The sequence below is a fragment of the Hemiscyllium ocellatum genome, chromosome X, assembly GCF_020745735.1.
Source record: "Hemiscyllium ocellatum isolate sHemOce1 chromosome X, sHemOce1.pat.X.cur, whole genome shotgun sequence".
Lineage (NCBI taxonomy): Eukaryota > Metazoa > Chordata > Chondrichthyes > Orectolobiformes > Hemiscylliidae > Hemiscyllium > Hemiscyllium ocellatum.
This window is the reverse complement of record NC_083453.1, coordinates 22,246,130-22,258,800: the sequence shown is the minus strand read 5'-3', so window position 1 is coordinate 22,258,800 and position 12,671 is coordinate 22,246,130. Positions and strand designations below refer to the sequence as shown.

Sequence of the window (12,671 nt, the reverse complement as noted above, 5' to 3'; positions counted from 1 at the left end):
CCCGCTTACTTATTGGTTGTCTTGACTGTCAATCACGTTGCAGTTAGAGGGAAAGGTCCTGTTATCATGGACTCGCCATTTAATAGATGGTATCACTGAGATGACAAAAAAAGTTATCTCTTAACGGGAAGGTATTACTTTAAAGGGTTTAATTAAGTACAACGACTATTTTGTAATAATAGAGTTGACATCAAACATTAAGTTTTCTTTGTAACTGCTGTCTGACCAGTTGTATGCATTTCACTATAGAGTAAACGCTACGTTTTCTTAACCTCACGCAAACATCTCAACGAGCGCGAGTTTACCAGGAAAAGAGCTTACGTTAACATTTGTACTTTTTTCCTCTCAGCGAAGGAGACCGAATGACAACTGAAGCGTGACTAAAAGTTTTAAGATTATGGAAGTTTTTGATAAGATACGTTTTGAGAAGATGTTTCTACTTACTGAGGAAGATCAGAACTGGGAAGATAACTATAAAATTGTCACCAATAAATCCAATAGCAGCTTCTTTACCCAGAGAACGATGAGAATATAGGACTCGATGTTAAGGTAAATATCACGATGTGGAGGAGCCGCTGTTGGACTGGGGTAGACGAAGTTAAAAATCACACAACACCAAGTTACGGTCCAACAGGTTTATTTGGAAGCACTAGCTTTCAGAGCGCTGCTCCTTCAGGTAGTTGTGGAGCAGGACCATAAAACACAGAATTTATACAAAAAGATTACAGTGTCATGCAACTAAAATTATTATATTGAACAAACCTAGATTGTGGATGTAAGTTTGCTCACTGAGCTGGAAGGTTCACTTTCAGATGTTTTGTCACCATACTAGGTAACACCATCAGTAAGCCTCACCGGAAGCTCATGATGTTACCAAGTATGGTGACAAAATGTCTGAAAACGGACTTCAACCTGAGCTATAAATCTTCTCAAAACTCGCTAAAACCTAGATTGTTGTTAAGTCTTTCATCTTTTAGAATAGGTTGCAGGTTTTGGTTCATTAATATGAAAATCCCAGAACTTCTTTTAAGTCACATTCTCCTGGATGTGTGCTTGCTCACTGAGCTGGAAGGTTCATTTTCAGATGTTTCGTCCAGGTACTAGCTAACATCTTTAGTGAGCCTCTGGATGAAGCCTTCCGTTCTTCAGATAACTTAAGGTTTTATTAAAAAAAGTGACATCTCAGCTCAGACAATGCATTAAAGGTGTGAGGTCAGAGTCTGTCTGTATCCCAATCTTGAGTCAGACTGATTCTCTTTCTAAAGTGGAATTTATGAAATATTACATAGATTAACTGCCTGAAGATTTTGAACTTTTTGAGCAAAATGAAATGTATCTGCAAATACACAGGGTGGCATGATGGCTCAGTGGTTAGCACTGCTGCCTCACAGCACCACGGTCCCAGGTTCGATTCTAGCCTTGGGTGACTGTCTGTGTGGAGTTTGCACATTGTCCCTGGGTCTGTGTGGGTTTCCTCTGGGTGCTGCGGTTTCCTCCCAAAGTCCAAAGGTGCGCAGATCAGGTGAATTGGCCATTATAAATTGCCCACAATGTGTGCATGAGTGAAAGGGAAATGGGTCTGGGTGGGTTCCTCTTCGGAGGGTTGGTGTGGACTTGTTGGGCCAAAGGGCCTGTTTCCACACTTTAGGGAATCTAATCTAAATATACAAAGTTTGTGAGAAGATTTGTAGCTCGGGTGCTCGTTGTTGTGGTTCTGTTTGCCGAGCTGGGAATTTGTGTTGCAGACGTTTCGTCTCCTGTCTAGGTGACATCCTCAGTGCTTTGGGAGCCTCCTGTGAACCGCTTCTGTGATCTTTCCCCCGCCATTTGTAGTGGTTTGAATCTGCTGCTTCCGGTTGTCAGTTCCAGCTGTCTGTTGCAGTGGTCGGTATATTGGGTCCAGGTCGATGTGCTTATTGATTGGACTCATCCACAGATTCAATGCCCCTAGGAATTCCCTGGCTGTTCTCTGTTTGGCTTGTCCTATAATAGTGGTGTTGTCCCAGTTGAATTCATGTTGCTTGTCATCTGCGTGTGTGGCTACTAAGGATAGCTGGTTGTGTCGTTTCATGGCTAGTTGGTGTTCATTGATGCGGATCGTTAGCTGTCTTCCTGTTTGTCCTAAGTAGTGTTTTGTGCAGTCCTTGCGTGGGATTTTGTACACTACATTGATTTTGCTCATGCTGGGTATCGGGTCCTTCGTTCTGGTGAGTTGTTGTCTGAGAGTGGCTGTTGGTTTGTGTGCTGTTATGAGTCCTAGTGGTTGCAGTAGTCTGGTTGTCAGTTCGGATTCCAGGGAATTCCTAGAGGCATGGCACTCATCCACAGATTCAATCAATAAGCACATCGACCTGGACCCAATATACCGACCATTGCAACGGACAGCTGGAACTGACAACCGGAAGCGGCAGATTCAAACCACTACAAATGGCGGAGGAAAGATCATAGAAGCGCTTCACAGGAAGCTCCCAAGCACTGAGGATGTCACCTAGACAGGGGACGAAACGTCTGCAACACAAATTCCCAGCTCGGCGAACAGAACCACAACAATCTACATATAATTTTGCAAATACAAATTCACCCTGTAGACTTGTATGTGTGCGCGCGTGAGTGCACATGAGAGATTGTGTGTTTGTGTGTGCAAGCTTGGTAAAGTGTGTGTAAGTGTGATGGAGTATAAGCCTGTGAGAGGATGAGTGTGTGGGGGGTGTATGTATGTGTGTATATGAGAGAGAGAGAGAGAGCGTCTGTGTGTGAGTATGAGAGAGTGTATAGTGTAGTGGGGTCATCTGTAGTGTGACATGAACCCAAGGTACCAGTTGCGACCATCCTCATGGGTACCGAACTTGGTTATCAGCCTTTGCTTGGCCACTTTGCGATGTTGCTTATCCCGAAGTCTGCCTTGGAGATTGGTCACCCGAAGATCTGAGGCCAAAATAGAACCAATCTGACTCAAGATTGGGATACAGACAGACTCTCACCTCACACCTTTTAATGCATTGTCTGAGCTGAGATGTCACCTTTTTTTAAACTTTGTTATCTTGAGAATGTGTGACTTAAAAGAAGTTCTGGGACCTGCAACCCATTCTTAAAAATGAAAGACTTCATAGCAATCTAGGTTTTTTCATAATATCATTTCAGTTGCATGACACTGTAATCTTTTGCTATATATTCCGTCTTATGGACCTGCTCCACAACTACCTGATGAAGGAGCAGCGCACTGAGAGCTAGTGCTTCCAAATAAACGTGTTGGACTATAGCCTGGTGTTGTGTGATTTTTAACAAGATAAATATTGTTGATGCAGTAAAAACAGGGAGGGAAAGTTGGATAAACCCATGGAGAAAGAAAAAGATGTTGACAGGATGAGGTCAGGTAGGATTCGGAGGTGGCTGATGTGGGACATAAACCAATTTGGCAGAACAGCCTATTTCTTTGCTATTAATTTTCTGTAACGTTAAAGCTTCCCAGATATAGAATTAGCTTTATTGTCAAACGTACTCATAAGTACAGTGTTAAGTTGACAGTGCCACAAGTGGCGACATATCTTAGGTACAGATTCTAAAGTACAATCTCTTAAGGGAACAAAAATAATAAAGAAATAAAATGCCCAGCAATAAATTAGAAAAATAGAGAAATAACAGTTCAGAATAATAGTCATTCCAACCCAGAACCCACGGGACTTCACCTCGTGGCCGGGAGTCCGGGTTCACACTGAGGCTGGGAGTTGGCACTGGCTTCCGCCCCAGACAATGCTGCCCAAGGACGGGAGGTAAAAAGAATTCAAAAAGAGAGAGAAAAAAAGAAAAGAAACAGACACACTCTGGCTCTGAAGTCCTACTCTGCTGCCATTCTTGTAGAAGAATCATCTGAATTACTGTACATCAAACAGAGTTAAAACTGTGCCCTGCACATGTGAATTGGGAGCAAGAGTAAATTATTTTGTTCCTCAAGCCTGTACCACCATTCAATAGGATCATGGTTGATCTGATTTATGGCCATAGCTTCATATTCCCAGCTACCTAAATAACCTTTGACTTCCTTGTTAATCAATAACCTATAGCATATGCTTATATTATGTGCTGTTTCAGAAATAGTTTACGCCTGAGGCACATTCCTAGAAAAGGATTGCTTGTAAATGAGCAAATCCTGGGCCTAATAGCTCTTAACTGTTGAATTGCTCTCCTAATAGTTGATAATTCTAGCAAAAATATTAAGCAATATTAATGAAAAACAGAATTAGCTATTTTCCATTTCTACACCTGTAAAGAACGTGCAAATAAACAGTTTTGAATGTTTCATACGTTATGCAAAAAGGCCTGGTTCATTGTGGCTTAAAATGGCAGTTGTTTTTTTTTTAATGCTTTGCATTATGGGATTTTTAAAGCTCTGTATTTTGGAAAGCATTTCCTGTAATTCCATTTATTGATATTTTCTATTTTAACTATTTTCTGGTAATGTTGATCCTAATTTGATCTTTAATTAAAGATCCATAGAATACTTACTTTCACAAATGCTAACTGGCCTGATTGTAAAATACCTGCTGTACTTGACAGTGCAATAGGTGATGATGTGCAAGTATTTGTCACTTTATATGACGCATATTTTATAGTCTGTTGCCCTAAGGGTACATGGAGTTCCCACAGCTGACGCCAAAGTCCTTCTGATTCTTTTTCAGCTTTTTAAGATTGTTACAAGATACTTCTAGTGTCCAAAATCATAAAATTAAACCAAAAAATACAGGCTTCTCAATAACCTGTTTAAATTTACCCAGTCCTTTTGGTATTTTTATGCCTTCCTTGAAGATTTTACTTGAAGGTCTCAGCTTCTCCCAAAGAGCTGTGCTTGGATTTGATATTTTGAACTAAAACTGTGATACTAATCTGAACTTGGATTGTTCGTTCTGAGCATCTGAAGTGTATCATTTTTTAAAAATGATTCATTATTGGTGTTCTTTATTCTTCTTCAGCTTCTTACACTTTCTGCATAGTTTTCATGATGGTGAATGATAAGAGGAAACATGTTACCAACCTTACTGAACACACTGAGGTAAAATTTGAGATTTCTTTGCTGTGAGATAAAGAAAGAGCCAACTGTGTTTTAATTATACTTTTTTTATAAACCATTTTACAAACTTATGAACCATATTTAACTGAGGGTGTTACAGAGGGAGACTGGATTGAAAGAAAGCGAGTAAGAGGTTTAGGTCAGAGCATGGGAGAGTTTATTTCCTCCAAATTGAATTTTTTAAAAGAAAAAGACCAGTTCAATATGGAAAACATGTGAAAGCAAAAGGAAACAGCAAGAGATTGGAAGGGAGACGTGATAATAGTTGAATGTGAGGAGGCTATCAACAAACCACCTCGTAGGAAATGTGAGTGTGGATGGAGACTTGAGAGAAAACCAGCTGCAATAGCTTAAAGGAGAGAGGCAGATACAGGGGTTATGTGTGTAGTTCAAAGGGAAAGAGGTACATGTTGAGGGAACAGGTGATAGGAAGAGTCTTAAGTAATGGGTGTCATTGAGATGTACAGCATGGAAACACATCCTTCAGTCCAACTCGTCCATGCCGACCAGGTATCCTAAATTAATCTAGTTCCATTTGCCAGCATTTAGTCCCAATCTCTCTCAACTTTTCCAATTCATATACCCATCCAGATGCCTTTTAACTGATGTAATTGTACGAGACTTCGTGTGGCAGTTCAATCCATACACGCACCACCCTCTGAGTGAAAGAATTGCCCTTTCGGTCCCTTTTAACTCTTTCCCCTCACACCTTAAACCTATGTCCTCTAGTTTTGAACTCCCTTATCCTGCGGATAAGACCTTGACTATTCACCCTATCCATGCCCCTAATGATTTTATAAACCTCTATTAGGTCACCCCCTATCCTCTCATGCCCCAGGGAAAATAGCCCCAGCTTATTCAGCCTATTGCTCAAACCCTTCAACCCAAGGAATATTTTTTCTGAAATCTTCTCAAGTTTAACAAAATACTTCCTATAGCAGGGAGACCAGAACTGAATGCAGTTTTTCAAAAGTGGCCTCACCAATGTCCTATTACAGCTGCAATATGACCTCCTAACGCCTATATTCATGGAGCCGACAAAAAAAAAGGCAAGTGTATCAAACGCCTTCTTCACTACCCTGTCTACCTGTGATTCCACTTTCAAGGAACTATGAACCTGCAGTCCGCACTCTCCTTGTTCAGCAACACACCCCAGAACCTTATCATTAAGTGTATAAGTCCTGCCCTGGTATGCCCTACCAGAATGTAGAACCTCGATTGGGATCTGGATTAAACTCCATCTGCCACCTCTCTGGTCATCAGCCCATCTGATCAAGGTACTCTGAGGTAACCTTCTTCACTGTCCGCTACACCACAAATTTTGGTGTCATCCGCAACTTTACTAACTAAACCTCCTATATTCACATCCAAATCATTTATATAAATGACAAAAAGCAATGGACCCAGCACTGAACCCTGTAACACAACGCTGGTCATGGAACTCCAGTCCAAAAAGCAGCTCTCCACTTGCTGTTTCCTATGTTCAAGCCAAATTTGTATCCAAATGGGTAGTTCTCCCTGTATTCCATGTAATCTAACTTTGTTAACCAGTCTACTACGCAGAGATTGTTGGACGCCTTGCAGAATTCTATACAGACCGTGTCCACGGATCTGCATTAAGCCTCTTTATCACTTCTTCAAAAAACTCAATCAGTTTAGTGAGGCACCAAACCATATTGACTATCCCATTCAATCCTTGCATTTTCAAGTGCATGTAAATCGTGTCCCTCAGAATCCCCTCCAACAACTTGCCCACCACTGATGTCAGGCTCACTGGTCTACAGTTCCATGGCTTTTCCTTACCACCTTTCTTCAATAATGGCACCCCGTTAGCCAATCTCCGGTCTTCCAGCATCTCACCCTTGGCTATTGATGATACAAATATCTCAGCAAGGGGCCCAGCAATCACTTTTCTGGCTTGCTACAAAGTTGTGGGTATACCTGATCCGATCCCAGGGATTTATCCATCTTTATCTGTTTTAAGACATTCACTTTTCAAGATATTGGTATTTATTTCCCCAGGTTTATGAATTGAAGATAAAAGGATAAAGATGCAATGGGCTGAGGAGGATATGAGAGTTATGGGGAAAGGGAGTTAGGGCGACCTCAGATTAAGCTATTGGACAGGGAGTGGGAATTGCCAGATGAACTAATGGTAGGAATCTTTACTACCTGAACATTCTGATATTCTCTGCCATAATCTTGTTCAATTCCTTTTTTTGTTGCTGTGTTTGCATGGATTCACTTTCTGTACAAACATTGTTCCTGTTGCATTTTGTAATTTTTAAAAATCAATTTCTTTTCTTTATTAATTCTTATTAATATGTGTAAACCGGTCACACTCATTTCTGTCCAACCTGTAGGTTTCCCAAATTGCTATAATTAAATTTAATTACCAGTAATTATAATGCAAAATTCTGATAGAATATCTGCCATGAAATGGGGTTTGAATTCCATCTCTGCACACCGGTCCAGTTATGAATGGCCTTATAACCCCATTTTACCTGAAGACTACAGTTGGCTCCCCATGTGCATTGCCACAACCTGTCACCTAGCAGACAAATTAAATAAAATAATGTTTCTTATGATCTGAATTTGCCAGAGCTGATATGATCAATAGACTTTGACCAAGTGGCAGTCAGTGAGTACATGAAGCACACAAAAGGATCTTGCGTCTGCTCAAGCTGTCAGCACATTTGGCCCTGGAAATATTAATGTGAATATTATTTCACTGATTTAGGGTGATGTTTGTTTTTGTGAAAATGAAATTTAAATTAAATGCAAGGCAAATGCTTTTTTTAGCCTTGTTCTTAAAATTATAACTATCAGCACTTCTATTGTTTTGTTGTTGCAGGAATTCAATAGTTCAGCCAGCAATATGTTCCACCAAGAGCTAGAAACTGCAAATGATGTAAGTCCGAAATAAAAATGTTTACTCATAACTTTTTGTCAGTGGTATCCTCTTCTTGAAATCGTTTTGGAGACACCCTGGTCACCACATCAGCTGGAACCAAAAAGAAATATTTATAACTCAAATTATTAATTGTCTATAACTACTCTTTCAAGGTTTGATATTATTTTGGCCTCCTTTCCTGTGTGGTTGATGATCTATGATAGGGAAGCCAGATTGTCAATTGTCACCTCATATGTCATTATTTATATTGAATGATGAGTTCCACTTCCCCATACCCCATTCACCAAAACAAATATATTAACAGAGTTATACTTTGAGTTGATGGTTAATCTGTTGTTTAAAGCTGTGTTTAAATTAATGACTTGCTCATGTAACTGAGAAACTACTAATAACTACGAGAACCCTTATACAATGAACATGTAAACTCTCCAAGATAGGTTTTGCACCCAAACCATGCTTTGCCTCTGGCAAGTGATAGGACCCTCCAATAATTATCATTTTTTTAAAAAAAAGATAAATTATAAATGTATCATTCTTCCTGCAGCCTTTTAGTTTCTGTTTTTACTACCAAATTAAAATATAGCTAGTTCTGCCAACAGTCAGATTTTTATCTAAAGATAGCTGTCTCCAGGAAGTCTGCTTGGAAAGGTCGTGTTGGAAATCTTAACTACTCTCAGAAAGATCCATTTGCCTTTAAATTAAACTCCTTAAAATAGATAATGGCTACATAGTTGACAATGAATAAGTTGTTTACTTACCCAAAACATACCATCTATATACTAGAGTAACAGTTGATCTCAGAATTTCATTCTTCTTATACCTCATGTATCAGGCTACCCCCAGCTTTTATTCAAAACTTTAAACTCTTTACTTACTGGTAAAGTTACCCTCACTCTAGTGCAAACCTACTTGATATTTTATATCTTCGTTGTCTACAGGAATAGTACCAGAAGACTGGAGGATAGCAAATGTGGTTCCCTTGTTCAAGAAGGGGAGTAGGGATAACCCTAGTAACAATAGGCCGGTGAGTCTTACCTCTGTTGTGGGCAAAGTCTTAGAGAGAATTGTAAGGGATAGGATTTATGAACATCTGGATAGGAATAATGTGATCAAGGATAGTCAGCATGGTTTTGTGAAGGGCAGGTCGTGCCTCACAAACCTTATTGAATTCTTTGAGAAGGTGACTAAGGAGGTGGACGAGGGTAAAGCGGTAGATGTGGTGTATATGGATTTTAGTAAGGCGTTTGATAAGGTTCCCCATGGTAGGCTACTGCAAAAAATACAGAGGTATGGCATTGAGGGTGAGTTGGAGGTTTGGATTAGGAATTGGCTGGCTGGAAGAAGACAGAGGGTAGTAGTTGATGGTAAAGTTTCATCTTGGAGTGCAGTTACTAGCAGTGTTCCGCAAGGATCTGTTTTGGGACCATTGCTGTTTGTCATTTTTATAAATGACCTGGAGGAGGGGCTAGAAGGTTGGGTGAGCAAGTTTGTGGATGATACGAAAGTCGGTGGAGTTGTTGACAGTGAGGAAGGATGTGGCAGGTTACAGCGGGATATAGATAAGCTGCAGAGCTGGGCAGAAAGGTGGCAAATGGAGTTCAATGTAGCTAAGTGTGAAGTAATTCACTTTGGTAAGAGTAACAAGAAGATGGAGTACTGGGCTAATGGTCAGATACTTGGTAGTGTGGATGAGCAGAGGGATCTTGGTGTCCATGTACACAGATCTCTGAAAGTTGCCACCCAGGTAAATAGTGCTGTGAAGAAGGCATATGGCGTACTGGCTTTTATTGGTAGAGGAATTGAGTTCCGGTGTCCTGAGGTCATGTTGCAGTTGTATAAGACACTGGTGCGGCCGCATCTGGAGTATTGTGTGCAGTTTTGGTCGCCATACTATAGGAAGGATGTGGAGGCACTGGAACGGGTGCAAAGGAGGTTTACCAAGATGTTGCCTGGTATGGTAGGTAGTTCGTATAAGGAAAGGCTGAGGCACTTGGGGCTGTTTTCATTGGAGAAAAGAAGGTTTAGGGGTGATTTTGATAGGGGTGTACAAGATGATTAGGGGTTTAGATAGGGTTGACCATGAGAACCTTTTTCCACGTATGGAGTCAGATATTACGAGGGGGCATAGCTTTAAACTAAGGGGTGGTAGGTATAGGACTGATGTTAGGGGTAGATTCTTTACTCAGCAAGTCGTGAGTTCATGGAATGCCCTGCCAGTAACAGTGGTGGACTCTCCCTCTTTATGGGCATTTAAACAGGCATTGGATAGGCATATGGAGGAAAGTGGGCTAGTGTAGGTTAGGTGGGCTTGGATCGGCGCAACATCGAGGGCCGAAGGGCCTGTACTGCGCTGTATTTTTCTATGTTCTATGTTTCTATGTTCTATGATATAATCAGAACATAGCACACCTCTGAAGGGCTAATAATAAATGTGCAAATAGAGATGAGCCTGATATGTGGTTGCAGTTGGAAGTCAAAGTTGCCAACTACAGTGTATGCCACTAAAAATTACCAGAACAGGCTTTCAGTTTCTCGAGGATCTATCCAAATCTTCATTCTAAAAGAACAAGGAAAATTAGATATTCCAAGTTTCAAAGTCAGCTTAGATGCCAGATTTGTAAAGGCAAGCAGGATTGTAATGAGACAAGAGACCAAGATTTCGCAGCTTGTCCCAGCAGAAGTCGATGACAGACTAAAGAATTTCCGTGGTTTATAATCAAACATTGACAAAAGAATGAATACGGATTGGCCTATATTGGGAACATGGATGCGATCCCATGAATTTTGACATGCTGACCAGTCAAATGGTGAGCCAAATCAGAGAGGAAACAGTGAAGACAACTGATCGTAAAAGAGTAGATTCACCATTGTACTGTTGTGTATGTCTGACAGCGTAAAACTTGAGCAACTGTGATATTCAAGAGAAAATCCTTCCCAAAATAGTAATTCCCAAAAGAAATGGTTGGCTAATGTTCATAAACAATGAATGGACAGAGGTGGTTTAAAATATGGTTGAGGAAAATTTGGTGGTTCCTTCAACGAAGATTATGGAAAGAAATCAAGTCTTCTCATGTGCAACATGTTCGGATCACACTTTATCAATGATGTTCTTGCTGAAGTTAGGTTTCAAAGGAATAATTTTGCAGTAATTCCTGAGTAGTCTAACCAATCTTATTCAAACATTGGATGTCTTTCTAAACAGGCCCGTTCAGGATGGCATGAGAAAATATTAAATCACTTGATGATCAAAGGCGATAAGACATTTATCAAGGGTAGCATGTGGACTCCAACGTAAGCGATGCTGTGTGAATGGGTTGTAGAGACCCGAAATGAAAGCAGAATGGAGATTGTTGTTAAACCATTCAAGGAATGTGGGATATCAAATGCAATCTCGCTCAGAAATGATAATTTATGGAATGATATGGCTGATGACGACGTGATTGCTAATAGTGATGATGATCCATATCACAATGACATTGAAGAAGCCGATTGAGATGAGTTATTTGGTTCTGAAGTCAAGGAGGAAGGTGATTACATGCTCAGAGAATGTCCTGCTGCTTAGTATTTCTATGTATTATGAAAAAACAATTTGAACTTTTGTAAATATGTTTGTTAAACCTTTGGTTTTGATGGAATTGAATTTAGTGTACAGAAATGAATGTCACACTCTATGAAGATAATTCACAAATAAAAATATCAATAATACCTTTTGGCTTCTTTTGCAGTACTTTCAGGATTGTTGGGTACAGTCTCCAACCTGGCAACTCTGCAATAGTGAGATGATGGGAGAGGGTGGATTTCAACCTCTCCAAAATGTTACTTGTTTAAGTCAATTTTGTACTTTATAAACTAAAAATGTAGTCTTACTAACTTACATGAGTATATATTATCCTTTCAGTGGTATTGTACAAATAACAGAAAAAAAATGGGAGCTAAAGATTAAAATTGTAAGTCAACCAAATATTATTTCAGTTTTGAAAATGCGGTTTTGAAATGCTTCATCTTCATATGAGAACCTGGAGCATATTCATGCATTTAATCTTGTAGCTTTGATGGTCAGTCTCAGGTATCTCGTCTATTTCTCCTGTGCTTTTGAACACAAGATTTTCTTTCTCTTTCACTTCAACTGAAAGATTTGACCAATGGCTTCAGTGTGTTTTTAAATGATATTCTCTTGAGGTTCTTCAAAATAATGGGAACAAAGACAAATTGCTGGAATGTCACTGCATGGAGACTGTATCACCTAATAGTGGTTTTTGTTGATTTACTGACAAAATTGCCCAGTAGATGTAGCTCTTTGTAAAGGAATCAGTTTGTCACTTATCTTCGTTACTATTAACCAAGAGAAATATTTAGTTGCCTCACTTTAAAAAGATAAATCTCATATTAAATGCTTAGCACAACTTACTTTGGCCTGGTACTTAATGTCAAGTGCTACGTAAACTGCTGTGGTTAAGTTGAGGTAGAGGTTTGTAGTTTCTACTTAGAATCAGAAAACCAGTCATTTACTTTCAAGTTACAGTGTAGAACTGTCCAAGCTACAAACTAGTCTTCCCTCATGATCAATACAGATATGTCAGGAAAAAGTATGAAGAAAATGTAAAGCTGGTCTCCTTCCTATCGGAAAGGTGTTGTGAAACTTGAAAGGGTTCAGAAAAGATTTACAAGGATGTTGCCAGGATTGGAGGGTTT

General features: G+C 39.8%; 1 long non-coding RNA gene across 1 annotated transcript; it reads left to right on the top strand.

Moving 5' to 3' along the window:
• The first annotated feature begins 42 nt into the window (after positions 1-42).
• LOC132805826 (uncharacterized) lies at positions 43-11,605 on the top strand. Its single transcript, XR_009640959.1, has 5 exons — positions 43-131; positions 350-549; positions 4,968-5,047; positions 7,920-7,976; positions 11,182-11,605. It is a non-coding gene; the product is annotated as an uncharacterized LOC132805826 (long non-coding RNA).
• The last annotated feature ends 1,066 nt before the right edge of the window (positions 11,606-12,671 follow it).